This window comes from Myotis lucifugus, unplaced genomic scaffold (genome assembly GCF_000147115.1).
Source record: "Myotis lucifugus unplaced genomic scaffold, Myoluc2.0 scaffold_87, whole genome shotgun sequence".
Taxonomy (NCBI): domain Eukaryota; kingdom Metazoa; phylum Chordata; class Mammalia; order Chiroptera; family Vespertilionidae; genus Myotis; species Myotis lucifugus.
Genome location: NW_005871135.1, coordinates 1,109,464 through 1,123,822, shown reverse-complemented (window position 1 = coordinate 1,123,822; position 14,359 = coordinate 1,109,464). Strand labels below are relative to the sequence as shown.

Below are 14,359 nucleotides of genomic sequence, written 5' to 3'. Positions count from 1 at the left end.
ATGACAAGGGATCAGAAAATAGATAGAGACAAGTGTGATAGATAACAGTTTTCTAGTCAAACAAATCTAATGATTCTTTTGGTAACTAGATGTTTAATCTTATTTGTTACTTACATTTTCAAAGCCTCATTCTCATTTATAAAACAGGAATAATAAAATCTGCTTTCTCAGGAGGATGGGACTATTAGATGATATTACGCCAGAAAAGAATGTAAGATGCTACCTTATTTGGTCAAGAGATATTAAATGGTTTTTAGTTACTATCAGTATGACTTTCATCTGAAGAAGAGAAGACAGACTTCAAGGACAATGGTTTATTCTTTTTCTCTCTAGTATTGATGTTTGATAAATGTGATATTTGAGAAATGTTTGTTTCAATTACACTAAACATCTCTAGAAGACCTTTAAAATACAGAGGGGGCAGTAATTTTGGAGTCAGGGCACCAAGGTTTACTTTATGTGACTGTAAGAGATGTACTTTGGGGTCCAGCACTCTGCCACAATATTTGATATTGAGTAAATTACTTCACCTCGTAAAGTGCCTCGTTAAGTGCAAAATGGGTGTATTGATGCTCTCAGATATTTGGAAATTGTAATCATGAAATAATACAACTAGAAATCCTCTACAAAATAGAATATATCCAACTCACTAATGAAGAACAAAAGCATATTAAGATATGGAATTTCTCCTGTCTCAGGCACTCCCCTTATATTCTCCATGACCCCACTGTGGAACTCTGTGAAGCAGAATTTAGGCTGAAAATGTGAAAAGTTAAGTGTCTTAACAAATGTCACACAATGTTACTCCATCCTCCCAGTTGTTTGGGTCAACATGGAAGACATCTGTGATGGCTCTCTCTCTCATCCGCCCATACCAAGTTCTTCTAAAAAGTGTAGTTAGTTCTACCTTCAGAATGCACTGATAATCTGATTATATTTTATCACCTCCACTTAAGTCCCATCATCTTTTGCCTGGCCTGCCACACGGTCTCTCTCACCACATCTATCATCTTCTCCAAGGATGAGGCTTATGGAACCTCAGTTAACCTATGTCAGTCCTCAAGTGGAAATATCCTCACTGTTTTTCATCACAGTCAGGAAGCTAAAATCCAACCAATGGTCTTGAAGGCCTGATGTGTTGGATTATTTTCTACCTCCAAAACCTTGAGTCAAGCCTCACTACTCTCCCCTTTGCCTGCTCTGCTCCACCCTACTACCTTGCCTTTTGCCTTTCATTCATTAGGGCACATATACCTCTGCTTCAGGGCCTTGGTGCTTGCTCCTCTCTTGGTCCAGAATTCCTTTCCTCACATGGCTCACATTTTTCCATCATTCAGAGCTTCTCAAATGTCAGCTTATCAGAAAGGCCTTCTCTGATCACTCCACATAAAAAAGCAACTCTCCCTCTCCTGCCACTCACTAACTCCTAAAACTGCTTTGTTTTTCATCTTAATATCTATTGCCACCTAGTAGGTAAGTTCTTAATTTATTTTTCTTTTTTCAACACTAATAGACAACTCTATGTGGACTGGGAATAAATTTATTTTATCCAACTTTATAGAATTACACTTCACATGAAATTAAGAGAATTTTTAATGCAAAGTTAGATGAGTCTTGATAAACTATAATCATATATAGAATATTTTTATCACCCCAAAAAAGTTCTGTGTCCCACTCCTCATCTCAGCCAACAAACTGATCTGATTTCAAGAACTATAATCTTGTCTTTTCTAGAATTCATATAAATGGAATCATATAGTATACACCTTTTTGTATCTGGCTCCCTTTGCTCAATGTCATGTTTTCGAGGTCCATTCATGCTCTGTTGAATACTGGTAGTTTCTTTTTATTATTAAGTAGTATTATATTGTAATAAATACACCACCATTTGTTTATCTATTGCCCTATGATGAATATTTAGGTTGCAGCCAGTTTTAGACTATTATGAATGAATCTACTGTGGCCATCCATGTGCAAGTCTTTTTTTTTTTTAACATATTTTCATTTTCTTAGGTAAATACGTTGGAGTAGGATCGCTAGGTCATAGGCTAAGTGTGTGTTTAACTTGGCTATAAATCTCTATTTTTTGCTGATCTATCCCCACTATCTAGCCTTCCATGTGGTCTGGCATGTAATAGGCACTCAATATGTGTTTATTAATTGAAAAGCCTCAACAATTAATAGTGACAGCAGATATAAGTCCATGTCTCTCTGAGGCTCACCTTAGGGCTCTTTCCACTCCTCCAAACTGACTGATCAGAGGAAAACTATTGCTGCAAAGCCTCCATCTCAGACTTGTGTGTGGGAAACACCTGTGTGTGCAGCCTCATGCGTCCCATGTGAAATTGTTCATGACAGAGCATGAGTGGAGACAGCCCTGACACAGGCAGTGTTTCTCTGGCCTTATGTTTAACAGGCCCAGCTTGGCTGTTTCCTTCCACCAGGGAGCTACCATTCTAATCCCCTGAGTTCTCTCTCTCTTCACTCTCCCAATCCCATCAGCTCCTGTCTGGCGAGGCTAACAACTCTGACAATGCTGCCAGCACAGAGACTCGTGGAGGGATTGAAATCACCACCTGGCGACAACAATTAAAATTCCTCTCCTTTGATTTATTTTGGTTGGGGAACAAAATCATTTAAGTTCTTGGAGATGGAGATAAGAGATGATATATGCCCCATCCATTTCCCTGATAGCAACGCTTTCTGCTGCTAATACACATAGAAAGGAAACTTCAATCACACCCACACTTGACTACCTATAGCAAAGGAAAGATGAGGTGGTGAAGGCAAAAAAGGAAGAGAAGGAATAGTCCAGAGGAAGGAGATAACGAGAAACATGCATGATATTCCTGGTAATAGAATTTAAAGCAGAAAGAGATATGTGTCTGCTTGATTTGCATAATTGTCTTTACCACTGAGAATGAAGCCCCTCTTTTCATTTAATTGAATAGACTCAGATATCACCTTGAACATGATAGAATCCAGGAGTTCTTATCATGGAGGTCAAAGGATGAGTTTGTAGAGGATTCATGAAATCCTGACATTGAGGGAGGGGGACAGTAAAGGCACCTATCTTCCCTCAGATGCTCAAAGGTGTCTAAAGACAAAAAAGGTTGGGAAAATACGCTGATTCAGTAAACCCCTATATTTTACAGTTAAGGGTACTTAAATGCATCAAGATAAGGAATTGACTCAAATTCAGATTGTTGATCATATTTATGTCAGTCAAATTAGCACCCAGGACTCCTGACTCTCATATTCAGTCTATTTTATATTGCCACTCTAATCTGCACACCTGTTAGTAGGAGGTGTTGTGATTTGTTCTGTATTTCAGTCAGACCACCATAACAACTCCTGGAGGCGGGCAAGGCAGGTGTAACTGATGCCATTTGGCAGATGGGGATAGGAGCTCAGAGTAACACAGTCAACCTACTTCTCTAAGATATACTTAGTAGACCTGCACTGGCATGGCTTCAGGGTTCAATTCCAATTCCTCCTTCAGATAGCAGATCCTTTTACCCCATGCATCTTGCCTCAGATCCAGCCCTACACAAGAGTGGGCATGTCACTCAGGCTTGGGCCAATCAGACCATGCCCCTCCTTTCGAGACTATGATTGGCTCAAAAGATAGACACATGATCCAAACTCACCCTATCAGAAACCTCCTCTGGAATTTTTAAAAACTGAAATTGTAAGTGGTAAGAGATTGAGGAAGATGCCTCGGATGAGAGGTCTATGCAGAGAAGGCTGGGAAAATAAGACCTACTCAGCAAGAATGACGGGGGGAAGATAAAACCAAAAAACAGTATTTTGATCCCTTGAAATTTCCTCCCCAAGGCTCACTTTTTATAAAAAATAGCTTCCTTATCTGTGAGCTATGCAAGTATTCCCTGTTTTTTTTTTTGGGGGGGGGGGGGGCAGTGAAGTAGGGGGAGGAATTTTGGATAAGTTAGTTCCTGTTAGATTTGTAACCGAATGAGCTCTGCCTACGTGTGAATCAGGTGATCCAAGCACAGGCCTAGCCCCTTGGACACATTTTCTTTGGGAAACTCTTTGATATCAGTTACAACAATAACTTACACACTTTCAGTGCCAATAAGAAGCAGGAAGATGCCTGGGGGAGTTTAGCCACATCACTACACGGAGGATCCTTAAAGAAGGGCCATTCACTGTTCTAATTTCAAAGTTTCAAGAGGCATTCTCATCTCTTTTCTCTGTCTCCTATTTCTCTCTAGTGCCCTCTCCTCACTCTTTTCTAATACTCTCTTCCTCCCAGGATCCTTGTTTACTATCCATGGAGTTCTGATGCCCCCTGCTGCTGGCTGCTGGCTTCTCACTGGTTGCAAACCCACACATTCCCCTGGTTGCTGGCTTCTCTCCTTGGTTTCTTCGGCCTCCACATCATCTGTGCTAGTTCTTTCTCCAGTCACATTATGTTTTTCTCTTATGTTCTCTAAGTGTCTGGCTCTATTTCCTCACCATTTTTCTGTGCCGCTTATGTCTCATTCCACACATCTTTGTTTCAGCATCTTTCTTTCTACCTCTCTCCCTCTCTTTAACCTCCAGTTTCTAATTGTGTTCTTTCTGCGTCCATCTCTTTCTCAGCCCACGTCTTAAATCCCCGGGTTCCTGTATCTCGATCTATTTCACAGGCACAGTTTCTGTCGCACACCCTCATGCACTCTTTGGTGAAATGTCTAATTTCACAGGGAAAAACACATGAAATCTTTCTCTCACTGTCCTAAGACAGTTCAACAAGGAGGTGGTCGACCTTACTGAATAGCTGGGGTGGTTATCTCTTTGCACAGAGGTATCTGTAACTGAGAAAAAAATCACTTTCATAGGTTCTAGAAAGTTAGGTTTCTTCTGCAGGCGTCACCACCAATTTGCTGGGTGCTACTGGACAATGATTTTCCCTTTCTGAGCCTCACGGTGTTGTGTTTTAATTGTTCACACTATTACAGATGTCCCCCATTTTCCTTCTCTATGCCCATCTCCACCCAGCCCCCCTCCCCTGGCCTTCACTGCACTGTTGTCTATATCCATGGGATATACGTTCTTTGGCTAATTTATTCACCCTGTTTTACTCAGTGTGACATTATTCAGTCTGTTCCATGTATCCATGTCTCTGGTTCCTTTTCGTTTGTTGGTTTATTTTGTTCTTTAGATTCCACATATTAGTGAGATCAAGCCTCACATTTTAAAGATGTATGGGTGGTGCCCTGGCTGGTTTGGCTCAGATGCATAGAGCGTCGGCCTGCGGACTGAGAGGTCCCAGGTTTGATTCCGGTCAGGGGCACATGGCCGGGTTGTGGGCTAGATCCCCAGTAGGGGGCATGCAGGAGGCAGCCAACCAATGACTCTCTATCATCATTGATGTTTCTATCTCTCTCTCCCTCTCCCTTCCTCTCTCAAATTAATAAAAAAATATATTAAAAATAAATAAAATGAATATACTTTAAAAAAAAAGATGTATGGGTGGTGAGGGCCAAAGGTGGGGAGGGAGTATCAGAAGACCATGAGCCACCTGCTAGATTAGAGAAGGGAACTAAGGTTCTTGGTTATTTGGCTCTACGTGACAGGCTAGTACTTGTCACAGCTGTGCCTCTGATGTTCTCTGTATGAGGGCCTGCTCAGGAGGTCCTGCTGATGAAAAGATCCTTTTGTGAACAAATAGGACTAGTATTCCATGAATCCCGCTGGCCAGAGTTTGTTTTTCTACGGAAGTGAGCTATCATTAGCATTTGAGATAAACACCCAAACAACTTAACTGAAGTGTACCTCCATCCATCTTGGTTCACAGGAGGGAGGATGTACACTGTGAAGGAAGAGCACGTAGTTCATAATAGTCCCTGTGCCTTTCCAAAGGAGAGTGCTGACATGGGGGTAGCATGGGAGAGTGTGTGTCAAACACTGCCATGTCCGATGCATTGTACACCCAATTTCACCACAAGACTCACAACCCTCCTGAAAGGTGTTAATTATGATAAGAAAACTGAGCTTCACAGAGGTTAGCTAAGTTGACAGCCAGTAAGAATGAGGGAAGGTTTAAAGCTGAGTCTTTCAAGTGCAGAAACTCAGGAATGTAAATGGAAAGCAAAGGCTGGTCCTGAGGAGACCTTGGCCTAGACTCTGCTTCCCTGGGCTGAAGTTCCTCCATCTGCAAGATGCTCTAGCAGTGGTTCTCAACCTTCCTAATGCTGCGACCCTTTAATACAGTTCCTCATGTTGTGGTGACCCCCAACCATAAAATTATTTTCGTTGCTACTTCATAACTGTAATGTTGCTACTGTTATGAATCGTAATGTAGATATCTGATATGCAGGATGTATTTTCAGGAGTCGTGACCCACAGGTTGAGAACCGCTGCTAGGGTCTCAGGAAGTTGTAACATATTATGATTCTGTCACTCTGTCTATTCCTCACTGCTTTCATTCTCTTCCCACAATTGGTCCTGCCCTCCAATCAGCTGGGACTTCCATCCTCAAGGTCCTCCCATGCTAGCGGCCGGAAGTGGTGTGGGTGCAAGAACAACACACTTCCTTCTCTCACAAGTGGAGAACTTAGCTACCCTAAAATCCCAGTGTTATATCTCTGCTGATGACACCTGAGTCCCCATCTCTGTGCAAGCTCCAGTCCCACGGTGCTAAGGTTGGACCAGCCATTTGGGTGACAGAATTGGGTTTCTGTTATGACTTCTCTACTACCATCCGTAGTCAAATGAAACTGCGAGTGAGTCAGACTTACTTCCAAGTCATCCCTGACTTCCCCCCTCTGCTCAACTTTTCATTTATAATCATCTTCTTGGGTGTGCCCTCCAAATCTCCCCCCTCCTCTCCATTACCTTTGTCTCCATTCTGGGGTAACACCGTTGTGTCTGAGAATGTATACATGTCTATAAATTTTACATCAGTGGGTTTCTCGTATGCCAAAGACTATGTAAGAATCAAATTTTTTGTCTCCAAAGCCACAAAAAAGTATTTAATGTTTAAAAACAACTACGTATTTTAAAGCTATTAGGAGGATCATAAAGAACTGTTGAAAAAATTAAAGGACAGCCTTAAATGCATTAATTGAAAGAGCATTTGTAATTGCCTTTCATATTTTCCTTTAGCATTATTTTAGAAAAATAAAAATAAATTTATAGATGGATAGCTGTGTTACATTACCATTAGATAGGATCAAAGTTTAAGCTAGAAATTAAATCTATATTTGGTTGCAGAGAAATGTGAAATTTACCTATAGCGATTTTCTCCTGACGCTAAATTAAAAGCATGAGCTGGCATCTTTATAACAGAAATGGGTTGACAGATATAATCTTGCCTTTAAAGTGGTTTTTCATATATGAATAGAAATGTAATGAGGATAAGAATAGTCTTCCGTATTATCTGTACAGTTCATAAGGCCTTTGTCATTGTTAGTCACCTTAGGTGTGAACATCATCGGGCCATTAAATTAAGGCTGGCAGAAAAAGTTTTCAAAGCGCTACTGTTTCCAACTGATGCCATCCTCAGCTTCCTAGATTTTCTGGATGAGGATGATTTTCAGTTCTTTTTTCTGGTGATATGTACGGAAATTACAGCAGCTGTATAAAGGGAAGATCAGAAGCCTGCTGTCCAGGTTCATCGCTGCATGTTCCTGGTCCTTTTCAAATGCAGGTATTTGATAGTCAGTTGTTCTACTACATATTAGTTTTTCTACTATTATCAAGAGGCGAATCATAATCCAAATGCTATGCCCCTGGTTGTAAACTGACAGATCCACCATGTGGCTGATTCATTGTATTGCATCTGACAATGATGTATCAAGTGGTACAAGTTGCAAGTGGGTCAAAGGCGAAGGCCTGTCCACCGCCAGCAGTATTCACCATCTTTGTCGCGCTCTCTACCACACCCCATGCCACTTCCCTCTAGTTCTTCTTTATTGAGATCTCGAGGCCCCACCTTGCTGTCCTCTTCTGCTTGCCACACCTGTTCACACACAGAAGATAGTCATTCTGAAGGTACTAGAGGATCGTGTTCAGTAATTCTGGCAGAAGCCAAATCACTGATAATATTCTGTAACCTTGAAGGCCTGAGAACTGATACAAATGGTCTTCCTTGCTCAGTTTCAAGGAAGGTCAGACCTTCAAAATCCTTTCTCCTCTTAGAAAACTAGACATCTGTCCCAATCAAAAGCTCGTTTAAAGATCCGTCCTGAGAAGTCACAGGTTGAAGAAACGCCGCTTTTTAAGAGCTATGTATGCATCCACCATCACTTGCATCACAAAGAAGTTATATGAACCAAAGAGCTGCCTCATGACATTTGTACTGAGTTCTTTAAACAGTTCAACACGCTGACGAGGCCACAGAGTGTTTCGAAGCCATTCAACGCACTTTGTCTTTACAGAATCAAATCCATAGGACCCTGCTGATGTGTCCAAACCACATACAGCTTTCACATTAATTACTTCCTTCATCGTCTCACCACAGTGCTGTATGAAACCATCCTACTGTAGCAGATGAGCTGCCACCAGAATGGCAATAATAACTCGACTGGCCTTTCCTAAGACATCGCCTCCATATAGTGACCCCAGTGTGACCTGCAGTCCTTCTACCTCAATATTCTGGCCAGGAATCTCCAGTTCAATGGTATCCTTTCCAAGAACCACTGAGCATGCTAGACAAGTAGCCAGATTTACATAAATATACTTTATGTGAGCTGTACTCTTCTCCTAGAGCACAATCTTTTATTATATTTAATTTTTAAAATTTTTATTGAATTTATTATTTTTTTAAATATACTTTATTGATTTTTTACAGAGAGGAAGGGAGAGGAATAGAGAGTTAGAAACATCTTTGAGAGATGAGAGAGAAACATCGATCAGCTGCCTCCTGCACGCCCCCTACTGGGGATGTGCCCGCAACCAGGTACATGCCCTTGACTGGAATGGAACCTGGGACCCTTGAGTCTGCAGGCCAACGCTCTATCCACTGAGCCAAACCGGTTAGGGCTGAATTTATTATTTAATCTATACTAATAACAGGGTAATATGCTAATTAGACAAGATGTCTTCCAGATGTCCTTCCGGAAAAAGCCGCAGTGGCTCAGCGGCTGCAAGGCCCGGGGCTCAAGCCTCGCAGCTGCTGCGGCCAGCAGTGGCAGCAGCAGTGGAGTGATGGGGGCGGTGCCTTCCCCTGATCACCAGATCCCCTCCCACAGAGGGAGGTCAGACTGTGGCTTAGGTCCGCTCTCCCTCCTCCCAGGGAGCGGGCTTAAGTTGTCAGTAGGACATCCCCTGAGGGTTCCCATACTGTAAGAGGGGGCAGGCCAGGCTGAGGGACACCCGCCCCCCCCCCCAGTGCACAAATTTTTGTGCACTGAGCCTCTAGTAAAATTATAAAGGTTTTAGGTATACAATTCTATAATACTTCATCTGTATATTGTATTGTGTGTTCACCATTCCAAGTAGAGTTTCCTGCTGTGACCATTCATCCCCCCTTTACCCTCTTCTACCTCCCCACACACCTCTTCCCTCCTAGTGATCTTCATAATGCTGTCTGTGTCTATGAGGTTCTTTTTGTGGGGGTTTTTCCTTCTTAATCTTTTTCACCCAGCCCCACAACCTGCCTCCCCTCTGACACCTGTCAGTCTGTTTTCTGTATCTATGAGTCTGTTTCTATTTTGTTAGTTTATTTTGTTCATTAGATTCCACAGATAAATGAAATCGTGTGGTACTTGTTCTCTGACTGGCTTATTTCACTTCCGCTGGGCTCGGGCTTGCCCCGGCTGGCACAGCACTGGGCTGCTCAGCATACCCACGGGCCACAGCTCCCCACTCCCCAGGATTTCAGGGAGCACACCTCAGGGAGCCCAGGGGACCCAGTCTTGATCTCCCAACCAGACCAGCCACCTGCTGGTCTCCACCCATCCCAGGTGCCTACAGGACCACTTTCTCACCACAGCCCCAACCCCCAACCATAGCAGCAGATGATGCAGCCTATAATCACCTTTGTATTTCCCACAATGCTTAACATCTTGTAGTTTTAAATGTGGTAGATACTCCATTCTTGTTTTTGTTTTCTGAAGGTTGAAAGAGTGAGAGGAAACATTTCAAGCATGAAAGAGAGAGGAAGGGGGACTGGACGTGTAAAACAGATAAGAAGGAAGGGAAGAGAAATATTAAAAAAAGTGCTGTGTTCTATTACAGGACTCATTTAAGAATGCTTCACTGTTGTTTGACTTTTTGCATTGAAGCGCTGATTGCAGAAAAAGAGGACCACAAAATGGAAAGATAAGAGATGAGGAAGCAGGTGAATATTCAAATTGGGAAACACAGTTTCAAATCTCTCAAGGCAGAAAGTAATTCATAAGGAAGCAGCCCTTGCTTTTCAGGATTGTGCCTTTGAAAACACCTTTTGTAGGTGCACGCTTATCCAGCAAAGCAAGATGCCTCCCTAGCCCAAATGCTCTCTTTCCGACAGCTCCAGGGAGACCGCTCAGCATGCTGCAGCCTCTGGTGGAGCCATTATCATCGCTTTCCCCACAGCACAGCCTCCCCTGGGCAGATGCTAGCAATCGATACCAAGCACCTCACACTTTAAATCCATCAATGAAAAGGCTGTTACAATAACAGCAGCTATTTTATGTGGCTACTGATTTCTTTCAGGCCTCCCAGACCCAAAGGTTGGAAATAATAACTGGTCATTTTTCATCAAGACAGACAATACAGGGGGACGAGTGGAGCAGAGGTGCTTCCTGTGAGCTGTACCGCCCAGGCAAGTGCTGCCTGGTGACGAGATACACACCTGCCTCTTGGGAGCTTTCTGTGCATGTGCCCAGGTAGAGCAGCAATAGAAGTTCTTACCAACATGACAACTTAAGGCAGCACAAGGCAATCCTACCATCCTGGGCTCACCCATCACATGGCTCACATGACCTTCCAGAGGAGGCTGTGTGGCTGGTAGAAGGTCAGCATCATCCCCATTTCACAGATGGGCCAATGAAGATACTAGGGAAGGGGCTTATTATGTGGCAGAACTAGGGCAAGAACACAGAGCTTCTCTCTCCTAACCCAGTTCCTGTTTATTTTTCTCCCCTCAAATTGAATAGCAAGGAGATGAGCCAGTTATATATTTCACTTCCAAATCTTAAGGAAGTGAAACCAAATTGTGTTTTGGCAGAATATTTAATGACTTGGGGAAATGTTTATGCCATAAAGTTAAGTGAAATAAGAACTATGCATGCATGTGTGTAGTATTATAATTATAATCTACACTAATAAAAGAGAAAGATGCAAATTGGCCATACCTTCATGACACCCACCAGCCAATCAGGAGTGAGTATGCAAATTAACCCAACAAAGATGGCGGGTTAATTTGCATACACAGGTGCCAAGCGGCTGGGGGCGGGACGCTTGTGTCATCACCATGGCTACAACGCAGGTGTTCCGCACCACCCCAGCCGCTCTGGGCCTCTGGGCAGCGTGGGAAGGCAGAAAGGTGGCTCTGGGCTGGAGCAAAGGCAGAAAGGAGGCTCCAGCCAGAGCGAAGGCGGTGCCAGCAGCCAGAGGAAGGAAGGCCCATTCTTACACACATCTTCGTGCATCGGGCCTCTAGTCTTTACATAAAAGTTTCTGAAAATTTTACATAGGCACATATACACATGATGGATAAACTGAAAATATCTCTGATGGTGGTATTCTTCCTTATGCTTTCCTGTGTTTTATACATGTTTTACAATATGCATGTATTCCTTAAAGTTAACTTGAATATATAATTTGAATTAATAACTTATATGTTGGCCCTGGCCAAGTAGCTCAGTTGGTTAGAGCATGACACTGATATGCTAAGGTTTCAGGTTTTATCCTCAGTCAGGGCACATATGAGAATCAACCAATGAATGAGTAAATAAGTGGAACAACAAATCAATGTTTCTCTCTCACATCAGTGAAAACAAACCTTCTATTTTTATACACATATACACATAGATAATCTCAAGAGAAAATCCACCCCCCCTTTTTTTTTTACTTTTCTTGTTTTTTCCCCATAGAGGCAATAAAATGAGGTTGTAATAGAATCCAAAGGCTATGTGACACCATATTACTGGTCACCCCCCTTTATCTCTCTAAGCCTCACAATCTTCATCAATTAAAAAAAGGCATATTTCGCCCAGCCAGTATCGCACAGTGGTTGAGCATCAACCCATGAATCAGGGGGTCAAGGTTCAATTCCTGGTCAGGTCACAAGCAGATTTTGGGCTTGATCCCCAGTGGGAGGTATGCAGGAGGCAGTGATCAATGATTATCTCTCATCATTGACATTTCTATGTCTCTCTCCCTCTTCCTTCCTCTCTCTCTAAAATCAATAAAAACAAGTTTTTTAAAAAAAGGCATATTTCACCCTGGCTGGTATTGCACACTGGTTAGAATGTCATTTTTTTTCTTAAAATAACAGTGACCAGGAAATACTAGGTGCTCAATACATGTTTGTTTTCTGAATAAAAGACTAGATGACTTGATGGAAAGAAAGAAAAGAATAAATAGATGGGTAAACTGATGCGTAAAGAAATGAGCATGTCAATTAAACCACCAATGAAGGACAGTCTGGGTGTCTCTGACACAGCTCTGAATGCTGCAGGTATGGATGCTGAAATGAGGTCAAAACAACTGGAATGGAGCAGAAATGGCAAAAACAAATAGGTCAAAAGACCAACGGCAAAATGATGCCACAGCCAGGAAACCCGTGACTATTATTAGCCTGCCGTTTCCCAAAAGTAGCATCCGATTTCTTGTAATGGACCCGGTGCATTTTGAAAATGTCCAGCCATCCTGCCCGTTTCTTACCAGGCACATCCGTTGAGGCTCATGTAAAAGTTTCAGGCCCCAAATATGGACAAAGACAAACACCTGCTCCAATCCGCCTGAGTCAGACTGTGCGTGTGTGTGTGTGTGTGTGTGTGTGTGTGTGTTCCCAGCCAATTCTGATTGTCAGCCATTTTTAGGATCTTCTACAGGAATGAACATTCTTATACTGGAGAGAACACTGTCCCCAACAATCATTTATACCCTATGAAATCTGGCATTTTAGAGTAATACAACCACCAATTATAAAAACAATATTATGTCTTTTAAAAAAATCTTGCCATTGGCAAAGGGCTAGGGTTAAAGATATGTGCATTTTCTTATTTAATCTTCACACTATCCTTAGTATGTAGATGAGATTATCTTTATTTGAGAGATGAGTAAACTGAAATTTTCTTTTTCTTACGTTATTTTTATTGATATCAGAGAAGAAGGGAGAGGGAAAGAGAGAGAGAAACATCAATGATGTGAATCACTGATCTGCTGCCCCCTGTGTGTCCTCTATGGGGGATTGAGCCCACAACCAGGGCATGTACCCTGACCAGTAACCTTACCATGACCTCCTGGTCCTAAGTCCACACTCAACCACTGAGCCATGCCAAGCCGGGCTGAAACTTACTTTTCTTTTCTACCAGTTCCTCAGATACTTTGTGGGTTTCCTCGCCTTTCTCGTTCTCTTCCCTCCTCTGTTAGAAGCCCGTGGTGCACACATGTACCTGGTCCTCCTCTCCTCTGTACACACTGAAGGGCTGCCCTTCCTGGATCTTACTGTTTGGAAGGGCCACGTCGTCACATCTTCCATGTGGGGACATGAACCCTTTCATTGCTGGTGTCAGTTCCTCCAGTCCCCCTCCCCCCTGTCAAAGTCTCATGCTCCCTTTTTCCCATGCTGAAGCCTCATATTGAGAAAATAGAGTCACAAAACCAAAGCTGCCTGGAGAGCTGAGCTGCTGTCCTCAGAGAGGTGTGGACTTTACATAAGTGAGAATTAAACTTTACTGGTGTGAATCCTAAAATCTTTGCAGGTTGTCTTGTTAATGCAGCCTAACCCATTCTCCGCTGGTAAATGTAGATACTCCCATGAAGAGTCTAAGGTCTGGCTTCTAAGCACCCCCCTAGGTAAGAGTCTCTGTACCCATCCTTTCCAAAGGGTTCATGTGTGTTTCTCCGGTTTTCTACACTCCGTACTCCCTTGGTGAGCTCCTGCAGACCATTAATCATGGCCCTGTAATCATCTCTGGAAGTGCACTTAAAAGTCAGTCCCTGATCAGTATTCCTCCCCTGACGTCCCCACTCCTACTCCCTTTCCCTGCATCACTGAGATAAACAAGCTGGGCTATCCCCAGGTGACCCACACTCCAGGCTGCTGTACCTGCCAGATCCCCATGTATCCCACTCAGACCCACCAGGTTAGGAATTGATGAAAAGACCATAAAGTGAAAAGGTGTTTTGCACATTTGCACACCTTTGGAGCTGGAGAAGTGATCCTGTGTAGAATTAAGAACATGGGGAGCCCTAG

At 42.8% G+C, this 14,359-nt stretch overlaps 1 pseudogene; it reads right to left on the bottom strand.

Annotated features, from left to right (window-relative positions):
• Nucleotides 1–7,509: 7,509 nt before the first annotated feature.
• LOC102423894 lies at nucleotides 7,510–8,728 on the bottom strand (annotated as a pseudogene).
• Nucleotides 8,729–14,359: the final 5,631 nt, after the last annotated feature.